Here is a 23,585-nt window from a genome sequence, read left to right as displayed (position 1 = left end):
GTTACATGGACTCCCTGAGAAGATCATCTCTGATCGTGGTTCGCAATTTCTTTCTTCTTTCTGGCGTCAGTTGTGTACTCATCTGGGTATCCACAGGGCCTTGAGCTCAGGCTACCACCCGCACACCAACGGCCAGACCGAAAGGACGAATCAGACCCTGGAGCAGTACTTACGTTGCTATGCCAATGCCACTCAGTCAAACTGGTTAAGGTACCTGGACCTGGCAGAAGTTTCCTATAACAATGCGACCCATGCTGCCACTGGCATCAGTCCCTTTTTGTGTTCAGCTGGACAACATCCCAAGTTGGTTCCCTTCTCACCTGTGGTGTCCAGTTCCGTTCCATCTGCTGATCATTTGGTCTACGAGATCCAGAAACAACATGACCTGGCCCGGAGAACCCTTACGAAGACACGCGAGCGCATGAAGGAGCAGGCTGATAGGGGTCGAACCACGGAGCCCAATTTCCAGGTGGGCGATCTGGTTTGGTTGTCTTCCAAAAATTTACCTGTTCGTAATTTACCCACTAAGTTGGCACCCCGATTCTATGGACCTTTCAGAATTGCCAAACGTTTGTCTTCAGTGGCTTTTCGATTGGTGTTGCCCCGCACTTGGAAAATACACCCAGTATTCCATGTCTCCCTTTTGAAGCCCTATGTGCAGGATGTCTTTGGACGTTCTGGTCCTCGACCCTCCTCTGTTCTGGTTCAGGGGGTTCCTGAGTTTGAGGTCCAGGAGATCTGTGATTCACGGATTCGTCGGGGTGTACTCCAGTTCTTAATCGACTGGAAGGATTATCCTGCTTGTGATCGCACCTGGGAGCCGCACTGTAATGTGCACGCTCCCCGGCTTGTCCGTGAATTCTTTCTTCGCTTTCCCTGGAAACCTGGGGCCCCGGGTCTTTCTGGGAGGGGGCATAGTGTCACGCCACCTGTCCTGGGGTCTCCTTACCCGTTACGGCGCTCCACGTCTTGGAGGTTGTATCCTCGCTTCCGGCTTCGGGGTTCGGGGGTGTCCCGGGTCTCGGGCGCTTCCGGGTCTCCTGTGCACGCTGCTTTGCGCATGCGCGGGCGTCCGCTCTCCGCGCTTCGCGCATGCGCAGTGCGCAGGATGCTCGATTCTGGGAGGTATGCGGCCCAAGCCTCGTTGTGGGGTATCCAATGCCTGGGAGACGGAACGGCTTGCGTTGCAAGCCTCCCAGGTGTTGTTGGGCCTATTTAAGGAGCCCTGATCCATTTCCAAACCGCGTCTCAACGCGGTTTGTTCGGATCGCGTCCTTGCTGCCTTGTGTGGAATTCCAGTGTTCCTGCTTGCTTCCTTCTTTCCTTGTTCTGCCTGGGGAACCCCTGTCTCTCTGTCCTTGCGCTCCCTCCTTCTAGTTCCTTCCTGTTCCTGAGTCCTCCCTGGCTTCCCTTGTCCTGGTCCCTGCCTGTCCCTCCTTGTCCGCCTAGCTCAGTCATTCCTGACTCCATCCCACTCCAGTCCCCGTGCTCTTCTCATTACCAGCCTGCCCTGCTTGCTTCCTTGCCTTCGTTCCTGGTGGTACAATCTGCTTCCTGCCTCCGGATCTGCATTTCGCCGGAATACCTCTGAGGACTTTGAACCATCTACGCAGAGGCTCCCCCTGCCAGTGCTTGCACTGTCCTGACGCCACACTAATCAGGGGTGAGCAATACCGTGGCGTTGGGAGCCGGTTCGCCTCCAATCCGGTTCTATTCGGGCTGGGGTTGGGCTGGTTCCCCGTGCCATTAATCACGTCTCTTCGGATCCTCTGACAGCCTGGCCTCATCATCAAGAAACCCAACCGGACGAACAGGTACGCAGCGTTCTCGTGACGCTAGTTACAACAACCGTAGACAATCGAGATATCCCCCTGCTTTATTCACAGGTCGTCAGAAACCTAGCATCTGATCAAAACAACATCTCCAAAACCTCTAAACCTAGCTTCTACGATCTCACTCCTCTAATTCCTCAAAAACAATCAACTCAAAATGATCAGCGGGCTCCTACCAAAACTGTTATTCTTGCCACTGCTGATCAGAATTTGAGATTGTCTACATCACCAAGATTGTTCTCTTCTAGAGAGCACCCAGAAAGCTCTTCCACTTCCTACTCAGTGTCCTCCCTAGTTGCTTCCTTCAACAAACCCACCCCCCCGGCCCTCCTCTGGCTTTCCGCCTCTTTATCTCTAAATCTAGACACTGCTCTCAAAGCAATAAACACAAGTATATTTTCCTTAGCCAAGTTGTATGAAGCTATTGATTCAAAAGTCAACGAGCACTTCTCATCTCTAAATTGCATTAATGCGAAATTGGATTGGATTGCATGGCGGCTGCCATCTTCCTCCGAACCTCCGCCTGTTGCAATCTCACCTCTTATGGTCCGCTTGATAAACAAACCGCTTGACTCATGTGTTAGCTCAGCAGACACCAGGACGGTGAATGAACAGAATGCAGTATCACCCCTGCAGCAATCAGTGATTCTACTTAACTCGCCTGATCACCTGACCTCTCCAAGTGTGATTGAATCCAATTCCTTTGTTCCTTCTGAGCCTACCACTATGGAAATTCCTCTACATTATGTCTTTCAACCTAACGCCCAAAGTAAGACCAAAAGAAGGAAATCCAAGAAAGTTATTCTCCCCCAATTGATCCAAATCTCAAAAAAACCTAAAAATATAATCTGTAAAATAAAAAAATAGAAAATACTAATCAAGAATCAAACATTTTTATTGCAAACTTGTCCACACCACCAAATCGTTTTAATGGCTCCATTATGAAAATAGAGACAGATTCTGCACAGCCACAGATACTATCAACAGCTGACACAACTGCTGCTACTGCTCCTGTTCTCCCTCCTGTGTTGCCTCCGCAAGCAAGTGAAGGTAACCACAATTCTAAAACTACATTGCCTGCAATTATTGTATGTGATGACATTGAATTAAATGAGAAAGAGCCAAACGATAGTGATGTTGTTGACCAAGAGTTACTTAACCTCTAAGTATACCCAATATCACCTCCACCTATTACTGAAGTAGTTCATCAAAGTCTGCACCATATTCCGGCTGATATGAATAACCGCAAACAAACCTTTTGTGTCAACATTGATATAGACTATTTGAACTTTAAAAACGCTCAACCAAAAACATACAAATATGCATGGACTAAATGTCTCAAAGCCACAATCAGAAGCATTGAACCCAGTGATACCTCAACATAAATCTCCACCTCCCAATAACCATGCTGAAAATTCACAAAGCACCCTACCTCCAACTCTTCCCCCGTGAACACATGCTGAAATTACACTTCTTCATCCTGAAACTCTGATTGTAACAATGATGGATAGACTACTGATCGATCCATTTCCAAACAGAACAACAATTCTTTCTATCTTTAACAACATCTCTGGCCTAGAACAAATTAGTTCTGATGATATTGATGCCATCAAATACATCGAACCAGGAAATTTCGATGTGATTGAATTGGCTATCAATTCGAAAATTGTTAAAAACATTGTATGGCAACACCGACAAGAATTAAAAAATAATGGCCTCCTGATACAGATGCAAAAAGTAGAACCTATTCCTGAAAAAACAGCCGTACAGTCCACAAACTCAATGGAACGGGGGAAATGTGCATGTAAAAACAATAACAAAACAATCACCCTTCCATACCACTATCAAGATGGAACTGGCTTTTGAAATCTAAAGCCAATTCCCTACAAACGAATACTTCCTAAACTACTGAAATGTCCTCCCTGACCATCTGTTCATTAATATCCTGGAATACGCGTGGGTTTTCCCACTTGTTCTCTACTCCAGCAAATGAACTAAATTATCATAGTATAGATCTTCTACAAGAAACATGGCTCACTGTTGACCCAATATGGCCAGATCCTTCGCTAGTATGCATCCCAGCGACAAAATCTGCCTCCGGCCTCCTAGTTGCAGTGACTGCCTCCTACCAGCTGCAGCTCAAAAGTTGGTTATCTCCCTACCCGGGTATCCATGTGGTAATAATTACCTCAACCAACTCTTCATCCACTATATCCACAGACTGAAAATTTCAATACCTATTGGAATCCCAATGTCATTAAAGAAGATCGCTTTATAGCTTATATAGAATCTATACTAGAGCAGACATTACTCACACCACAAATTCAAACAACTATCATTGCAGGTGATTTTAACACTAATTGTCTCCTACAAAACAATACACATTCCAATACAAGAGCCAGCAAATGGCTTTTTCTTATGCACATTAGGAATCTGACTATGCTAAATGGCTCAACTTGCCAAGATATCCCCGCCTTCTACAACTTGGTCTAGAGGCAAAGCGTCCGCTACGATAGACCACATTTTCATTTCAACCGATGCCAATAAGAGAATATCATCCTTCAGAACCATTCCCAATTCTACAAGGGATCATAAAATGCTTGAAGCCAAATGGACACCGCATCAGATAATAACTCCAACCTCTAATCCCCAACCGATGCTACTAAATCAAGCAAGAAATCGATTAATATGGAAACCTTACAACATGACATCATTAAAAAAAAAGTTTGCATAAAGTCTCAAAGAAACATCGCCCAACTCTCAGATTGACTATACTAAATGCATTCAAGTGGTCATTCAACAATACCCAACCTCAGGCTCCATACCATTTAAGTATAAATACTCCTGGGATCTTGATATATTCAACTTTTAAAAAAAGGACAGACAAACTATGCAGAAAGTTCCTGCTGTTACCTGCGCTGCTGAAAGATGCCCAATACGAACCAAATTTCGTATAGCAAATAAAAAGCAAAATGAGGCAGGAAAAATGCTATATGCAATCATGAATAAATCAACATCGCAGATATGGAATCTCATTAACAACATCACGCCATTTGCATCCTCGTCTGCACTTCTTAATACCATAGACGAACATACATGGATACAGCATTTTCGAATATCTGCTTAATAAACCACCAACTAGCTTACCAACACAATTTATCCCATGTACAGATCTTACCAAACTCATTTTTGATAAGCTAGACATCATCCTTATTATCAAAAAATTAAGCTCATCAAGAGCACCAGGTCAAGACAACATATCCAACTTTGTCATCAAAAGCACATCCCGAGGAGTCGGCAGATGTATTGGAACTCGTATATTGCGAGATTATTAGATCAGGCCAAATACTTCCATCCTGGAAACATTAAATAATCATACAGATATTCAAAAAAGGAGATAGATCTAATCCATTAAACTACAGACCAATAGCCCTACTGGATGTACCTGGAAAAAATGTTTGTCACATAATACTGCGAGACTTTAAACTATGGCTCACTGACAAACAATTAATAGGTATTCATCAATCTGGATTCACGCAAGCTATAGGGACATCATTAAATCTGTCCATTTTGGCAGCTCTCAAAAAGCAATAAATAAGAAACAGGCAATATTTGCAGCCCTAATTGATTTTAAGCAGGCTTTTGATACAGTATCACGCGAGATTTTATGGACCAAACTTTTTAATGCAAACTGCCCACCCTATTTATTCTATTTTATATGTCAATTTTATACTAACACTACAATCAGAGTTACAATGACCACTGATGGTTTACTATCTAAAGATATAACTACCTCCATAGGTCTAAAACAAGGGTGTATTTCTGAGTCAATTTCATTCAACTTTTATATAAACGACATTGGCAAAGCTTTTGAAACTGTGAGATCATTTGTGCCAAAACTCGGATCTCGCAAAATAGGCTGGTTATTATATGTGGATGATCTAGTAATTTTAGTCCAAACACCAATCGGATTACAACGGAAACTGGATGCTCTGAATTTGTATTCTATTGCTAAAAATCTCTTAATCAATACTGATTATACAACGGCAGGACACGTAGAAACCCACTGCCGCAAAACGTAAGTTCAAGTTTTCTCATTGCGGCATATGTCTGATTTTCGACATGCAATAAAACGTCTATCTCAATGTCTGTCTGCTGTTCGGAATCTGCCACTCGTATTCATCAGTAATGAACGTCCTACCGAAAGAACGCTCATACCCACAACTATAACATTACTACATTACAAGATCCTACACATTTGCACTCTTGAACTGTACTGTATGGAGCCAAGTGCCATACCATAACTGTCTACCACTTCGGGCTGCTGTCTTATGACCCACCTTTCTGCCCATGTTACCTAAACTGTATTTAGCCTACAGCGCCAAGCTTTGTGCCTCACGTCTATGCCTCCAAACTGTATTTACACCTTGATCTAGATTACTACCATACGTACTTCTGCATACTTTATACTGCTGCTGATATCTTCGCCTATATTGGGATCTGCACTGTGCTTTGGTTTGTATGCCCTTTAAGTGTTCTCGTATCCCTCTCATGCAGTCCTCGTAATTACGTCGCCTCTAGCCATGGCCCATACCCACTATGCAATTTGCTTGTAATCCGACTGCATTATTTCATCATATTTCATCATCGTCCGCATTTTATTAATCTCTTTTTGCAATTTTTCTGCTTAATGGAAGCCTATTGCCCGCATCACAAATTGTCTTACTTCTGATGTGTCTGCATTCGCTGTGATTACGTCGTGCATTACGCTTGCTTTGCAACCTATTCGCATCTGCTCTATAATTACTCTCAACCTCGCTGTTATTAGTATTAATCCACAGAAACAGTCGTGCTCTAACCGCGGCTGCCCGTGTTGTAACTGGTATAACAACTGACTTGTCTGCTTCCCCTTTGTTCCTGAACGACATTGCACATGTGGCTCCATATTATATTCTGCCTAAAATTGTGGCTGTTCACACTGTAATTAGTATCTCATCTTTGATTTACGTGGATTCCCACTACTTTCAAGTCCCCCCGCCTACTTGGTCATCATAAACCTACTTGAACTCTGCTGTGCTCCTTGCCTGGCACGTAACTTGCTAGCATACTGTTTTGCCTGCTCTTTTTAATTACTTACGACTTCCTGTCAATTCAACCTACTAAAAGGTACCTGTGCTAACCGTGTCCATCCTTACTTACAAATGTGCCAATTAAGGTTAAACTGCATAATCTGTTACTAGCCATGTTGCCCTCACCACTAGCGTTGTTCCCATTCTTCATTATTGACTTTATCCACCTTACTATATCTATATCTAAATCAGCTCTCAGAATAGGCTTCCCCTGCCTAAATTACATGGATTCCCATCTGTGTCACAACATACCCATCATACACCTTACCATGACAACCTTTCGTAAAACAACAGCGGTAAATGCTATTCTACATGCCTCCAGCTGCCACCGACGATCTGTTATCAACAACATCCCATTTAGGGAGTTCCATCGTGCACAGCGCAACTGCAGTACCCAGGTAGCTTTTGAATTGGAGTGTGCTATGATTGGGCAGAGGTTTCGGGAACGAGGCTATTCAGAACATTCCATTTACAGAGGGCTGGAACATACTAATAAAATGACCAGAGACTCAATTTTGGGTACCCACAAAGTCAAGAACACTGACAAACTTAACAATGTGCAGTTCATTACCTAGTATTTTCAGGATAGTGACATGGTTTATCAACTATTGAATAAGCACTGGCATTTATTGTGTCTCGATCCCGACCTGCAATCTTATATTTCCAACAGACCCAAATTAGTTTTTACTTGCAATAAAACCTTGCGTAACCAACTTTGCCCCTCGTTTCTCCAACCGAAGCCTGCTCAAACACATCTCCAAACATGGCTCCAGCCCAAACCCTTGGGTTTTTTCAAATGTGGTTCATGTAACTTCTGCAAATTTTCCCTCAATCAGAACGTGTTCACCTGCCACCAAGGTCTCTCAATCGAGATCTGTGATTTCATTAACTGTAAGTCCAAAAATATAGTTTATGCCATTCAGTGTGTATGTCAAAAAGTTTGTTGGCTGGACTATCAGAGAATTACGTTAACACATCCGCAAACATTTTGCCCATTTGAAAAGTCAGGATCCGAAATTACCTCTTGCCAACCACTGGCAACAACACCACCACCAACTGGACTCAGTCAAGGACCTCAAGTTCATTGGACTCATACAAGCCAATGCCCACCCAAGAGGTGGCGACCGGCAATTATTATTACGGCAGCTTGAGGCACGGACCATTGCTAAACTCCGATGTACCAGTCTGGAACTCAACAAAGACACAGAATTGAATGTTTTCCTTTAATGTTTTCCGCCAATGTTGGTACAGTCCCCCTTTATTTGCATTGTGCTTACATTTTCTGTCCCTTTATGAACTATGGTTCCTCACTTTTAGCCTACACCTGAGTTGTTAACATTGGTATCAGGCATTATATATATATATATTTTCTCTCCTGTTTATTCCATCTGCCCAATATTCTTGCATATATGCACTTTTCTTGATTCTTACCATCACATATCAATCTGTAACATTACTCCTTTTCAAAATGTTTTTCTTTGTTCCTTTATTTCTCAATATATATACATATATATTTTCTCCCTCATTTGTCCTCTCTCACTTACCATTTCTCTCAGTGCAAGTGCCTAATTTGCACCTGCCCATCCCGTGCAATTCAAATGCTGTGACATCTGTACTTCACCAATGTATTGACACGGGTCTCAGTTATTCACTCTATCTGCACATTGCCACGCACTTACTGGTACGATTACATCACTATTCCCTAGCGCATACATCCAACCGCGGTATCACGTGATATCGCAAGTACACGTGATCCCCTCACGTGACGTGTTTTGAGGTTCTTTCCTCTAAAACACAGAAGATGCGAGTCGCTTCTTCCACAACCACACGCTTTGGTACAACACTTGCTTGCAGGGGATCTAACACCGGAACGAAAGGTAGGAACAGTTATTTGATGCTACTATTGCTAACACTTAGGGTCTGCTCACCAGCCCTCCTAATTTGCAAATGCACTTTGTGTTTTCCCCAATTGTTGACAACTCACAGGCTTCGCTTTTACTAAAGTGCCTTGCACTGACCCAGCTCATCACATATACGCTTGTTCGACAACTACATGCATCGCTACAACACTGACTTGCAGGGGATCTAACCCCGGAACAAAAGGTAGGAAAAGTTATATTATGCTACCATTGCCAACACTCAGTGTTTGCACACCAGCCCTCCTAATTTGTAAACACGCTTTGTGTCTTCCCCATTTTTTACAACATACAGGCTTTGCTTCGCTACAGTGTCCTGGAACTGACCCATCTCATCACAGATTCGACCTACATTTCTACTCAGGTAACCTTTTGAGGAACAGAATCCCTCATATATAACGTCAATCTGTGTGCATACACTTTATATCCAATCTTGGTTAGTTTATTTCTTTACAGACTTGTATTGCTCCAACATTACGCTTGCCCGCAATTGCACCGTCGAGCAGGCAATTTAACTCTCTTACCCGCAATTGCACCGCCGGACTGGCATTCTAGTGCATTTACCTTTCCACCTATTTTTTCAACACAATTACGGTAATTCCATACCTTTTGCATACCTACCACCTCACTTTGGGGGATAGATGGCACGGGATCAATTTACTGCATGACGCTGTTAATTAGAACATGGGATGGGCAGCCAAATTTGTACACTGCACCCTTTCTTCTTTACCTTGTTACCCACCTCTCTCTATCTAATTTGCATGAGATGCAGCTGGCACATTTTACTTTGGCGAACACCTGTAGCTACGTATGGCACCAGTGGTTGTAGTAATGGTAACTCCCCATTAAGTGGACATCTTTGTCTGATTCTTGGAGTACTATCAGGACTGCTGCTGATTGCTTATTTTCCATTTTTGCTTTCAGCTCCTTCTCCATGGATGAATCATATGGTGCCACAATCATGGTACTTGGCTGTTTGAACGTTTCAAACATACTGGTAATGTTTTACTTTTACAATATGTAATCACATTATGTTTGTTCTCTGATTATTATCGGTTGACTCTATTTATACCAACACCTGTACCTTTGTGTTTTTTCCTGATGAATTTTGGCCCTAAACTTATGAATTGTGTTTGGTGATAATTTACTTTTGGTTTTCAACCATTGTTTTTGTGCTTACCATTGGTTTGCTATATCATCCGATTTATGTTTCAAATTACTTACAGTTTTGCCTTGAAAAGGACCCGGTTTTGGGGTCGAAATACATGTCGGCAGATCTGTTCTATAAACTTTTTCAAAATCATTCAGGCTGATGACTATGATTTCCAGCTGGACTTGCACTTTTGTATTTAAGTACTGATATAGATCTGCTATATTTGCATCTTCCTTATTCTTAGTTGGGGTTGCGCAACGAGACAGAGGTGACGCCCATCCTTTTGTACCATGACAACTAGTCTGCCATTGTCGGACGATATCCCTCCATCGAAATACTTACAACCATGCCTTAACGTGTTCACGTACGTTCCACAGAGGCTCCCTCCACTAATCCCCAATTCCGATCACACTGTCCTTCACTCTAAAATAGTTTCGCCTCATGACATAAAGGCTGAACTACATGCCACATTGCCTCCTAATGACATTCCGACTCTCCACCCAGTACCCGTATGCTCCTCCCTACCCAATACAATAGCCCCATGCCTTACACCACTGAGAAACCTTAGACTTGGTTCTAGATCTTCACGCCAACAGATACAGGTGTCCAAAGTCAATGTTACAGTCACCACTCCCAAAGACTACTCTACCGTAAAACCCACCAAACCTGACAACAATTGTAAAACACAAATGCCTTCACCTAGTAGCATTACCAATACTATTAAAGCAGGACTCATTAATGCCAGATCTCTGCAAGCACACGCCTTGGACATAGTCGACATCTTAACTCTCCACGACCTTGATGTCATTGCCATCACGGAAACGTGGCTTAATCCCACATTAGGCTGCTCACTGGCACTACCCTTACCAAACAATTATATAATTCTACGCTCGGATAGAGAGGCCACCACCACCAAGGGAGGCGGGATTGCGTTTATCTATAAATTAGTGCTAGAGCTAAGAATGGTCAACAAACAACACTTACCATCCGCTGAACTACTTTCAATCAAATTATCCACTTTTGCCACATCCATCATTACTATGCATCTGATTTACTGACTCCCTGGCACAACCTCTACCTTTGAAAACGATGTATCACATCTATTGTCCGCCAATACTAAAAGTAATTCCCAAGTTATTATCCTAGGAGATTTTAATCTAGGCCTCCATGATCCTGAAGACTCTAAAGCCTCTGCCCTTAAGGATACCATCTCTGAGCTAGGGTTCACACATCGCATAAACAACCCTACCCACACCAAAGGTAGAATGCTAGACAGGCTAGCTGACATTAACTGTAGCATCAATGTACTGGCCAATGCTCCATGCGCATGGACCGACCATCATCTAACCACATTCACCATTGATTAGGCAGCATCCCTCATTACACAAACCCAAGCGTCAACCATGATGACAAGAAGTAAACGTAACCTTACATTAGAAAACTTGCTACCTCTACTACGCCCAATCACTCATCCAAATATCCCGCATTCGGACCCATCTGAATTAGTGAATTTATACAATGAAACTATCCTTAATGCGATTAACACGATAGCACTCCTTAAAATGAAGAAATCTAAACCCTGCGCTCACATTAACAAATGGTACACGCCTCATCTGAAGACTCTTAGGAAAGTGAAACGAACAGCGGAAACTGCTTGGAAAAACTCCCATCAGAATTCAACAAAGATATCTTCACTCCGGCCTCACTTAATTATAAACTGGCCATTGTCCAAGCAAAAAAAGACAACTTCAATGACTGCATTGCCAAAGCTAATTCCAGTACCAAGGAATTATTTAATATTTTGAAAGAACTTGAATCTCCTACTCCTATACCTGACTCCTGTACGAAGGACACCCTATGGTGTACCAACATACAGAATGCTCTCCAAGATAAAATCACCTTGCTTTAAATAAAATAACAACCAAAAAAAAACCCTTATCGATAATGCCATCCCACAGGACCTGCCCTCTCCCCCCCCCACTCCCAATATGCCAGAATTTAACTTCAAAGCCTCTCTCAACCAAAGAAGTAGAGATGATTATACTCAAACTCAAACGTTCTAATTGTAAGGGCGACGTCTGCCCAGCCATGCTTATTAAGGAGGCGGCTAATGTACTCACCCCCTTCATTACCTCATTTATTAATGCATCATTTGACTCTAGTACTGTACCCACCAATCTGAAAGATGCATGGGTACTTCCACTATTTAAAAACATTTCTCGGGATCCCAACAACCCCTCTAACTACAAACCTATCACTACTGTCTCGTTCCTGCTAAGAATTCTGGACTGCACAGCTTACCTCCAGATACAGCAGTATCTGGAAACAAACAACTTACTAGGACTAAGACAGTCAGGATTTAGACCCAGACATGCGACTGAAACGGCGCTTATCGACTTAAAGACTCAAATTCAGATAAAGGTAAATCTGCCTTACTTTCACTACCTGATTTATCAGTGGCATTTGATTTAGTGAACCATGAAATTCTGTGTAAACATTTGTCATCTGCCGCACACTTTTCGGACCAAGCTAACACCTGGATTAAATCCTTCCTTAGCAATAGATCTACGAGGGTCTTTGCACCCTCTGCATCAGCCTCACCTACGCCAGTTACTTGTGGAGTCCCACAAGGATCCTGTGTGTCCCCAACTCTCTACAACGTATTCACTAAACCTCTATTTGATATACTCGATTATTTGGGTGTCACGTATGCCAACTATACGGATGACACCGAGATACTCATCCCTGTCATCGGTGACTACGTTGCAGACAGCAAAACACTTAATGATATCTACAGCACCGTTCAAATGTGGATGGCTGAGCATGGTTTATGTCTAAATGACGACAAAACCAAACTACTCTTTGGCGCTCCAAATAAACTGAATAAACTAGGAACCCTCTTCAACTCCTTTAACATCGGCGGCAACATCATTAAAGTAGCCAATGATGTGAAAACCTTAGGAATTTACATTGACTCAGCACTCTCATTCACGAAACAAACTAATGTCCTAGCATCATTGGCAGCGTATACATGCAAGCTCATTACAGCCTGCTGTCCTTATCTGACTGCAACAAATTGCATCTCAGTAGCAAGAGCCTTAGGGCCTGATCACGACTTCGGCGGTAATGCAGCAGATTATCAGCCGGATGTAAATAGCGCTAATGCCAAGGCCCCCGGCGGACAATCTGCCAGATCACGAGTTATCGTGCACGTGCCCGGTCCATGTCGTTATCGCGAATAGCGCAAACCTTCAAATCTGGCGCACCATGCGCTACCGCCATATCGCGCTCATAGCGTGCGCTATGAGCACGCGGGAAACGCGTCACCACAGGAACGGGAAATAAAGCGGCGCCCATCTTGGAAATCACAATCTGTGGGATATCAAAGCCCCTGGAAGCCATCCACGCCATCCAAGCCCAAAACATGTCTTAGGAGCGCACTAGGGGCAAGACCGCCCTGGACATTGTGGGAAAGCCCAAATTCAGTGACCAGGAGCTAGCATTACTGGTCGAGGAGGCCGAGATACACCACAAGGAGCTGCAGCAGCGCAAAACAATTGGCCAGCGCAGAGCACAAATATGGCGAACCATCAGCCAAAGGGTCAGTGCTGTGGGGCGCGTGCCCCGGGATGGGGAGGATTGCCGCAAGCACCTGAACGACCTGCGCGTGCGAGTCCGTGGCATCCTGTCACAGCACAGGAGTGCAAGCAGGGCCACTGGAGCAGGCCCACCCCCACCTGAACTCACACCTTGGGAGGAGAAAATGACAGCCCTGATAGATGTTGGCACCATCTAGGGCATTGGTGTAGTGGAGGCAGGCACAGGTATCGACCGAACTGCAGGTGAGTCTCACCCCCGAATACATGCAGCTGAAAGTACCACACATGCAGACCCTGAGTGAATGAATGCGAAGAAATGTGTGTGTGGTACTGCATACTCCCATAAGTGAGGCCTACATCCATTGAACCGTAGTGCTGCCTAGATGACCCTGCAAGTGCAGTGCATGAATGACAGGGCCAGGGGATAGACATCCAAAGCCATACGACAGCTACGTAGAGTTTGAGTGTGCATGAATACACCCCCAAAACCCAGAGCGCAGTGCACCCCAACCACGCATGCAATCTTGTCCCTCTGACATTCCCATGCAGTGTACCTCCATACACACTCACAACAAGCACCACATGGCGACTAAACAGAATGCAAGTTGAATGCATCATTGTTACTGTCTTCATTCACACTTGTTGGCATGACCTGCATCACACAAATATATGTAGCATTGAACTCAAACCACACCCTATGTACCCCACAGGCACACGTCGATCCCAACGGGACGAAGATGATGGAGAGGAGGCCACACTAACACAGCGCCCACGGCAGCGCGCCTTCACCAGCACCCCTTCACCAGCACCAGCACCCCACAAAGAGGCCGCACGGAAGGGAGACGACCCAGGCCAACACCCACTTCACCCCAAGGCAGCACCACCAGATAGCAGCAGCAGCCACATGGCCGCATGGAGGTGACCGCCAGCTCGCCCCAAGCCACCAATCACAGCCCGATGCTGAGGGACACAGGTCTGGATTGGAGCCCGACATGGGAGCAACACCCCCACGTGGCCATCATGCCGGAGGACAACACTCTCCCGGAAGCAGTGAGGCCGAAGGGATGATCACACCCCAGGGAAGCCCAGGCACACAGCATGCACAAAGTCGACATGTTCCTGTGCGTCGTGTCCGCACACCGCAGCCGGACGTGGACACGCCATCATATGGCAGCCCAGAAGACCGGCACTCTGAGCCAGGCAGCCCATTGCAAGCTGGTGCCATGTCGCCATTCAGCCCCCCTGACAGCACACAAGTCGCAGGCCACCACATGACACACCTGGGGTGCCCTTCGTCACTGGGGCAGCAGTGATGGGCCAACTTGATATTATTGAGGCCAAACAGGCCAGGGTGGAATCGATGGCCAAGGTGCAGAGCCGGCACATCAAGGCTGTGAGTGCATCTATACGGCATGCGTACACATACATAGAGCGGGACAATGCGCGCACACACCGTGTCGTTGAACAATGTACCGCTGCCCTGACAGGCTTTGGCCAACGAGAGAGGGAGTTGACGGAGACAGTCTCAGCACTTGCTGAGCAGACAAGGGAGGGAAACAACCTCATGCGACAGCACATGATGGCCACTGCTTCAGTCCCTTCGACATTGACCACACCCACGGAGGGTTCCCTAGAGCCATCTCCTAGGCGCCGGTCTATGCGCCACCTAAGGGCACGCACACTAGAGGGGCCCGGGAAAGGAAAGCACCCACGACCATCCTAGTGGTGCATGGCATCGTTGTTGGTGCCCCGATGAGACACATGTGCCTATCTGCACAGTTGGGGGTAGTTCACTGGGGAGAGGGGGGGGAATTGTGTGCTGGGTGTTTACTGGGGAGAGGGGGAGGATTGTGTGCTGGGTGTTCACTGGGGGCAGGGGGGATTGTGTGCTGGGTGTTCACTGGGGGCAGGGGGGTTTGTTGTACGGAAAATAAATCATGTTGGAATAATCACAATGCATGGACAGTAGTGATTGTTACTAACACAATTTAATGTTGAAGTGACATATTTCCAATTTACCCATTACCCATTTCTAAAAGAATCCATCAATCAATCCCTGTCTGGCCAACCTCCCCTCCCTCAGCCCAATCCTTTGTGCATGTGCAACACTTTCTGGCACTTTATCGCCCTCACTACCATCCTCAGGTGGCTGCACATGAGCATCAGGGGGCAGTGGCACATTTCTGCGACAGCAGATGTTGTGCAGCATGGCACATGTCCTTACAATTTAGCCAACATTTTCTGGTGCATACATCATTGCCCCTCCCGTGCGGTCGAGGCACCAGAAGCGTGCCTTCAGCAGTTCAAATGCCCTCTCCACGCAGATCCGTGTACGGGCATGGCCAAGGTTGTATGCCCACTCCGCCGCTGTGTGTGGGTGACGCACAGGGGTCTTGAGCCACGTGTACTGGGGATATCCAGAATCACCTGCAGGGGAGAGAAAGCCGGTATGGGGACAAGGTAAGTCCAGTGGGTGTAAAGAGCTCTGTCATCAGTGTCATTTTGCCATTTTTATCATTTGGCCTATAACATTGTGGAGTGTGCTGTCCTACAGGCACGATTGAATCAATGGGGTACTCTCCACTTGGTACGCTTATGTATCTGTATGTAACAGTACTCATTCACTTGTCGCAGGATAAGGGGGCCCTTCCATCTACTTCTGCATGACAGAAGTGGCTGCCTCATGTGTCATTGCAAATCCATTTGGCTAATGTTGCATTTGCTGGTCGTCACTATTTTGTACTGTTCTCCATGCATTTCCCTGGCCATTTTGGGACAGTGTTCGTGGGATGTACATTGTCATTACTCGGCCTACTTATGTGTGGTGCGTTTGTGGATGTGCCAGCTTATGGTTTGGAATTTCATTACTGTCGGGTGGGCAGGGTGGGATTTCTGTACTGTCAGTGTTCGGAGCCACGGTGCTACGCACACAGGAGGCTTTATTGTGGTGGGGCTTCCATAGGTCACTGTGCCGCCACATGTCTAACATCCTGAATGGGTGTGTTCAGCTGTGCTGGACATGTCCAAGGTTTATCGTGCAAGGTGCTTGAATGTGAATGCTGCAGTAATGCTGCTGCCTATTGGGAATAATGGATTCTGTGACAGGCACCATCTGTTGTGGATTGACATGCTTTATGGTATACATTTGTACTCACCCAGTAGCCATGTGTTTTGGCCTCGATGCCTTTCTATGTACGCCGGCATGGTACTGTTGCGCAGGACCATGGAGTCGTGGGTGGATCCTGGGTAGTGGGCACAGCAGTGGCTGAAGGTGAGGTCAGGACCACATGTCATCTGCACGTTGAGGGAATGGTACTGTTTACGGTTTCTGTAGGCAGCCTCATGTGCCTGGGGTGGTATGAGTGCCACATGTGTGCAGTCCAGGGCTGCTATTACATTCGGGACTTGGGCAATTACATAGAATTGACCCTTCAGCTGGTGCAGCTGTACCTGTGTGGCTGGCAATGCAATGTGTTCGTTCACATGATTCAACAGTGCATCAAGCACCTGTCCCAGCATGGCACTGAATGTGGACTGGGCCATTCCATGCATCATGGCAACGGTATGTTGGTAGCTGCCAGTCCCAAGAAATTGAAGCACAGACACGAGCTTCACTAGGGGAGGTACTGCCGTGCTGGTGGCTATGCGGCTGCCAATGTCACCCTGGATTGTGTCCAGCAACTGGGTGATGGTTGCCCTGTCCAGCTGACATTCTGTCACCAACTGACCATCAGTCAGGGCCCAGGGTGTTGGCCTGACCCTAGGGATGGCTGCCTGCCTTGCTGGTGCTGCTCTCCTCCTCCTTCTCCTCATCCCCACTGTCCCCTGCACTCCCAGGACCCTGGCCATGTTGGCTGGCCTCTGTAGCTCCAGACGCAGCAGGTAGAAGTCAACATCAAGGCTCCCGGCTCCAAATGGCAGCATGGTGTTGGGGAGGGTGTGTTGTGCATGTGTGGGTCCTTTGTAGGCCTCTGATTTGCAGTGGTTCCGCCTGGGCCCTTATTGCTGTGGCCTGTGTTCTGTTACCTCCAGCTTTTTGCTGGAGGTATTTTCGGCGGATTGTCCGCCGCTTTTCTGGCGCTAATAGTGCGTACGCTGGATTCGTGATTGCTGATGTTTTAGCGCGAATGGTTCCTGGCGCTGTTATGGCCGGCGCTTGTACAGCCGGCTGTACTTGCGCCGGCTGTAATGGCGTCGGCGGTATTTGGACTCGTGATCCGACGGACCCTTAAAATCGGCGCTAAAAGCGTTACCGCCAATTTTAAGGGTTACCGCCAAAGTCGTGATGAGGCCCTTAGTCTTATCTAAGCTTGACTATTGCAATGCACTCTACCTGGGAACATCCCAACAAAATATCAATAAAATGCAAGTCATACAAAATAATGCGGTTAGATCGGCATGTAACATTCCTAAGAAACAGCACACCACTGTAACCAGACAGATATACATTGGCATAACATTAAGCAAAGAATAGACCTTAAATCGCTCTCACTTATCCACAAGTGCCTCAATAACCAGGCACCCACAAAACTTTGCAACACCCACTCACGTCACACATCAACGCGACCTAGTAGAATAGCGCAATCGCATTGTGTTGTCATTCCACGATTTAACCAACAATGTGCTGGCAGAGTCAGCTTCCCAGTCCGTGTTGCAAAGGAATGGAATGCTCTTCCTATCACCTTAAGAGAGGAACCCTCCTTTTCGCTCCTCCTAACAAGGTTAAAGCCTGGTTCTCGGAGTAGGACTATAACCCACCTACTTCATAAAATAAGCTACACAACACTCAGCGTGCCACCTCAGTGTCATTGCCTGTTGTATATATGTCTTCAAATTGTATAATATCTTCCTTTACTGACGTCAATAATTTTATTGCTTGTGTATATGCCTGTGTAACCTGTATTTCCGTAACATATTTCTCGTTTATTGTTATTGCTTGTATCTTAATGCCCGTGTAACCTATATTATTATTTGTACATTCTTGCTTGTGTAACATGTAAGTTTCAGCACCCAGATGCCCCAGGGCTTGGCTGCGCTTTAAAAATAAATACAAATACTGCCAAATCCAATACTATTGTCTTCCATCATCAGTTAACTAAACAAGGCTACAAATTCAAATGGCATTCATCGCAGACCACACTGACAGTACTCTCACAATACAGGTACTTAGGAATAAATTTAAACAATCGTCCATCAGATCTTCCATACATAATAGAATTGAAATCAAGAATGAAGGCTTGATCAACAGAAGGCCCAATTTAAAAATGGCGAATTCTCCATTAAATCAGCAATAGTATAATATCTACAAAAAGTAATTCCCATCTTAACCCGTGGAGCCCACAGCAATACCACTAACTGGGACGCACTGGAAGGATTTTATTGGAAACAAGTTTTATCTCTACCATCTAGTGTCTCAATTGTAGTAGTTGGACACAAGATGGGTCTCATATCACTAGCAGCCCGGGTATCTTTGCAATCTATAGCCACCTATAGGACATGTTTAATTACCTCTACCAGCTCATATACACCAATTACAATCCTAAAAGCATCATTACAATACACTGATAAAGGACCGCTACAAGCATGGAAATCAGCTTGCCTCACAACATTAGAAGAGGCAGATATCTCAATCTATTGACCGAATGGAGGTAGGAGACAATCAGCTTCAGAAGCGGCCTCTCATAGGAGACGTGTAGTACGTCTTGAGTATCACGTGAGGTGCGGCTTGAGGCTAGGTCCTTTACTCTGACACCTCGACTCGGACGCGGATGCAGGCTGTGTGACGCTTGGAGCCGAGCCGAGCGACCCCGCTGCGGGAAGGGGTGTGCCGTGGAGAAAACAGGGGTGCTGGAGTGCAGAGTCCCTGTGCTATCCTTTTTGTGGCTTCCTTTTTCCATCTAAGTGCTGTGGCTCGGCGTGGAGCGGGAGAGGGCGGCCGCCGTGAGCCCGAGGAAGAAGAGGAGGTCTCTCGACTCCGGTCTTGCTGCTGGCAGCGCTCGGCACCTGTTGATGCGCCGTGGTCACGAGCGGCTTAGTGCCTGAGAGAGGCTGCCAGGTTGGTCCTCGACTCAGTAAGTAAGGCCTGCTGCGATAAAGCCTCGCAGCCGCGCTAAGCAGTATTGCTGTGGCTATTGGTGAGTGGGCTGCGAAGAAGCGATTGTGCACCGTGTGCGGCATAGGTACGCGGTGATTGCTGGTGAATCTGGCCATCAATTAGTGGAGGCGCCTTGAGCCGATTTCTGGTGCACTCCCACCGAGCTCATAGGGGGTATTCCTGGGTGGACTCGAGAGTCGGTGGTGCTGATGTGTGTATTGGGTACCTTCCTAATTGCTGTTTGCTGTTACCTTTGATCTCTGTGGCTGGGGCGGCCAGCCTGATAGTAATAAACTTGAGCATATTGAGCGCAACTGTTGCCATTGCCATTTTCATCTTTAATGACCTTCTCCCAATAAATTCTAAATTTAGTTTGATGTTGGATTGGGGAGATTTACCTCTGATCTAAGATACTGATTTAAAAGGAGACGGTGGGGACTTTCCCATTGACCCTGAAATCGGATTAATTTAGCCTTGTTGGCTTTAGACAGCGTATATAGAACAGAGTGGATGGCTCCCCCTGAAAAATCTGCTATATCCAAATACAATCTAAGGAAGAAGCAACAGGAACCAGTCATGATGCCTATAATAGAAGAATCTAAAAGCAAGAGGAATAAAGGCAAGAAGGTAATTCCCGCAGATCAAGGAAAGATTACAGGCTTTTTTCCTTTAAATATACCAGCTGATATCAATTCTACAGTCCTGGAGACACCCATGGAACCAGTGATCAACACTTCTAATCTAGGCAGCTCGATACATTTTGAAGACATCGATAATAATTCCCTATTGGATCTATGTTTAAACATACAGAGAGGTATGACTCCTCAGACAGTAGTCCCCTCAGAGAATATTGATCTTTCTATGATGGAGAGTCAGGCTAAAGTCTGCGATAAAATATCCCACCAAGCTGGGACACTGGAGAGACTATCTACATCACTGTCATGATCTCTGCTTCCAAAAGATCAGGACTTGCCCAACTCCCTTGGAAGCAGACCCATAACCCCGGTTCCGAGTCCCAGCCAGTCCCAATTGGGACCTTTTGGACCCTGTCCTGGCGCCAGTGGCACCAGGCTCATAAAGATGCCCAGTCCCAGCGCTGGAAGCGCCGGGCTCATAATGCTTGGGTGGATTTACCTGCAGCAGACCATGCTGCTTACTTACCTGCCAGTTGAGCCCCTGATCCTCTTCTGTTTGGGACTACTTTTCCTGTTGGGTGGGGCAGGAGCCACACCCTAGGTTCAGAACACTGGAACTCTTCTGGAAAGCAGGAACTCTTTTCTTAGGCGAGGCTGTGGAAGGAGACACCGAAGCACTACAGGAGGCTATTTAAACCACACCCGATGGATGAATCTTGCTTTGCGTTATTCTGCATTCTCTGCAGCAGAACGCTCATCGTGTCTTCTGCTTCTGATCCTGGGCCTAAGGGAACAAAGGCTTACCATCCTGGAATCCAGTCTTCAGCAGCACCTGTAAAGACAAAGAAAGAACAGGTTAGCACTACGGTCTTCAGTGGCAGCGCATCTCTTACCTGGTCCATCGGCTGTCACCAACGCCTCGCGCTGCATTCCGGCATCTGAAAGACAAAGGCTTACCTACTCTTCGCATGCTCCGGAGGTCTTCGCACTGCATTCCGGCATCTGAAAGACAAAAGCTTACCAGCTCTTCGCACGCTCCGGAGGCCTTCGGCGCTGCATCCCGCATCTGAAAGACAAAAGAAGGTGCGTTTAAAGACATTGGGCAACTTTATTACTCACGTGCCATTACTCCTTCCCACGCCGAATCCAGTGGGTATTCCAGCACCCTTCAGCTTCTCTAAAGCTCCGAACTTGTACCTGCAAGATAAAAGGGACAGTTAGTGCGCATCGTGAAGCAGGCTACAAGCGCTTACTTACGTGCTTCCAGGCGCTTCTATTCCTCACGCGGGTTCGATCCTCAACTCTCATCAGCCCGCCATCGCCGGAACCCTGCAAAACAAGAGATATCATTACAAAAGACTTTTAAGACATTTGAAGTGCCCAGAACTTACCGTTCGTGCAGTTAACGACGGACAGCAGTCCTCTGAGGTCAAGAGGCCTGCACCCTTATCCAGTGAAGAAACTGGTTACGGCACCCTGCCCCGAGGCAGATGGAGAGCTCGGCGTTCACTTACCTAAGGTGAGGGCGTTAACCTTTGGGGTTCTACAGGAGAAGAGAAAGGTAAGAGGAAAGAGGCACCCAATAACCCCAGTTCATTAATCCCATATTTTCTATCTGCAGACATCTTACTCTTCGAGTCAGACATACAGTGCACAGAGGTCCAGCCCAAAGAGCCAACCGTGTGTTACACATCACCTTTGAAGATACGGCATTCACCCAGTCAAGACCGGCGCCTCTGCGGGAATCAGGTGAGCGTTACAATCACCTAATCTAGTCATTGATACATCCTTGGATAGGGAAACAGAGAAGGCTAGCAAGAATTACTCGGACTCGCCAGAAATTGCCGAATTACAAGCTTCTGTGGCATCCCTACAGTTTGCACTAAAAATATTATTGCAGATGTCGGGCGCATACTGACAAATACATTGATGAGTGTCAATGAGCGAAGACGGAATTTGGCTGAAGAGGCGGATGGTAACTTATCTGAAGCCATCTTAATAGCAAATGAGATGCATGAACAACAACTCCCTGATTCTAATATCGCTATAACAGTACATCCAAATACAGCAAATACACCATCTACTCGCAAGCAGCGTAGGGTGGCTAAGCAAGCAACTGGTGGGGTTAGATCAAGTAGCCACGGGTCTTCCCCATCAGCGATGGAGAAGCCCATCCATCGCTCTAAAAAAGCAAAAAAAAGAGCAGCTCGGGCGAAGAAACGAAGGGCTATAGGAAATGGCTGTTTAACGAGTTGGCTGATTGCAGAGAACGCACAAGTCCCTGATGGGGCAGTGGAACTTGAAAACTCAATGACTGAGACATACCTGATGATGACGTTATCACAGAGAAGGCGCTTAAGATAGCGAGTGAACATGGTAGTCCCCATAATTCAGTTTTTATTGCTTCTGATACTATAAAAGAGAACAATGTAGTATGGGGAAATCGTACTTGCATTATCAAAAATGTATATCAAACTGACAAAAGCGCTTGGCTCTCACGTTCTGAATTTTTGAAGAGACTGTTCTCTGTTCCTCAATTGAGAGTTTTGCAATCTGAAGATTTTCAATTTCTTGAGCCCTTGTCAGGATCATATCCTAAGGTTTCAGCTCTGCATTGTAAATTCATATCTACTCCTCAATTATTAAGGACATACAAAAAAGAATTGAAAACGGTAGATATTGAGGTAGATGCTGAACTGAAATATAATGAGCCCCGCTGCTCAAAGTCTGAAAATGCAACAGACAGTCTTGCAAATGCTTGTCCTAATTTGCAAATTGGAAAAAAGATGGATAAGATTGAGATCCAATCTGTATTGCAATGGCTGACGGAGGCTTTATCTAAGGTTGAACTCAACCATTGAAAATTATCGTTGGCATCATGGAATTGCAGGGGTTTTTCCCATCTCTTAAATGAAGCGGGCTCAATTGTCCAATTATCTTGCTATAACTGTATCTGTTTACAAGAAACATTAGCAATGAACTCCTTATTTTTGGACGGTTATAAGGGACACCAGGTATATGCTAAACGAGGTGAAAGGGGACGGCCCTTTGGGGGGCTATGGATTGGTGTATCTAATAGGTTTTGGTTGATGAGGATTGATGGGAGGCAAGACAATCAAATGGTGGCTGTCGAGATAGTATATAATGACAGGACGCCTATTGAGAAATTTTGGTTGTGTGCTTATACAATCCACCCGGGGCTGCGTTTAGAGAGTCCCTACAGGAAG

Source organism: Ambystoma mexicanum, chromosome 5q (assembly GCF_040938575.1).
Source record: "Ambystoma mexicanum isolate Mex_15411 chromosome 5q, UKY_AmexF1_1, whole genome shotgun sequence".
Taxonomy (NCBI): Eukaryota; Metazoa; Chordata; class Amphibia; order Caudata; family Ambystomatidae; genus Ambystoma; species Ambystoma mexicanum.
Note: the sequence above shows the minus strand (reverse complement) of the source record.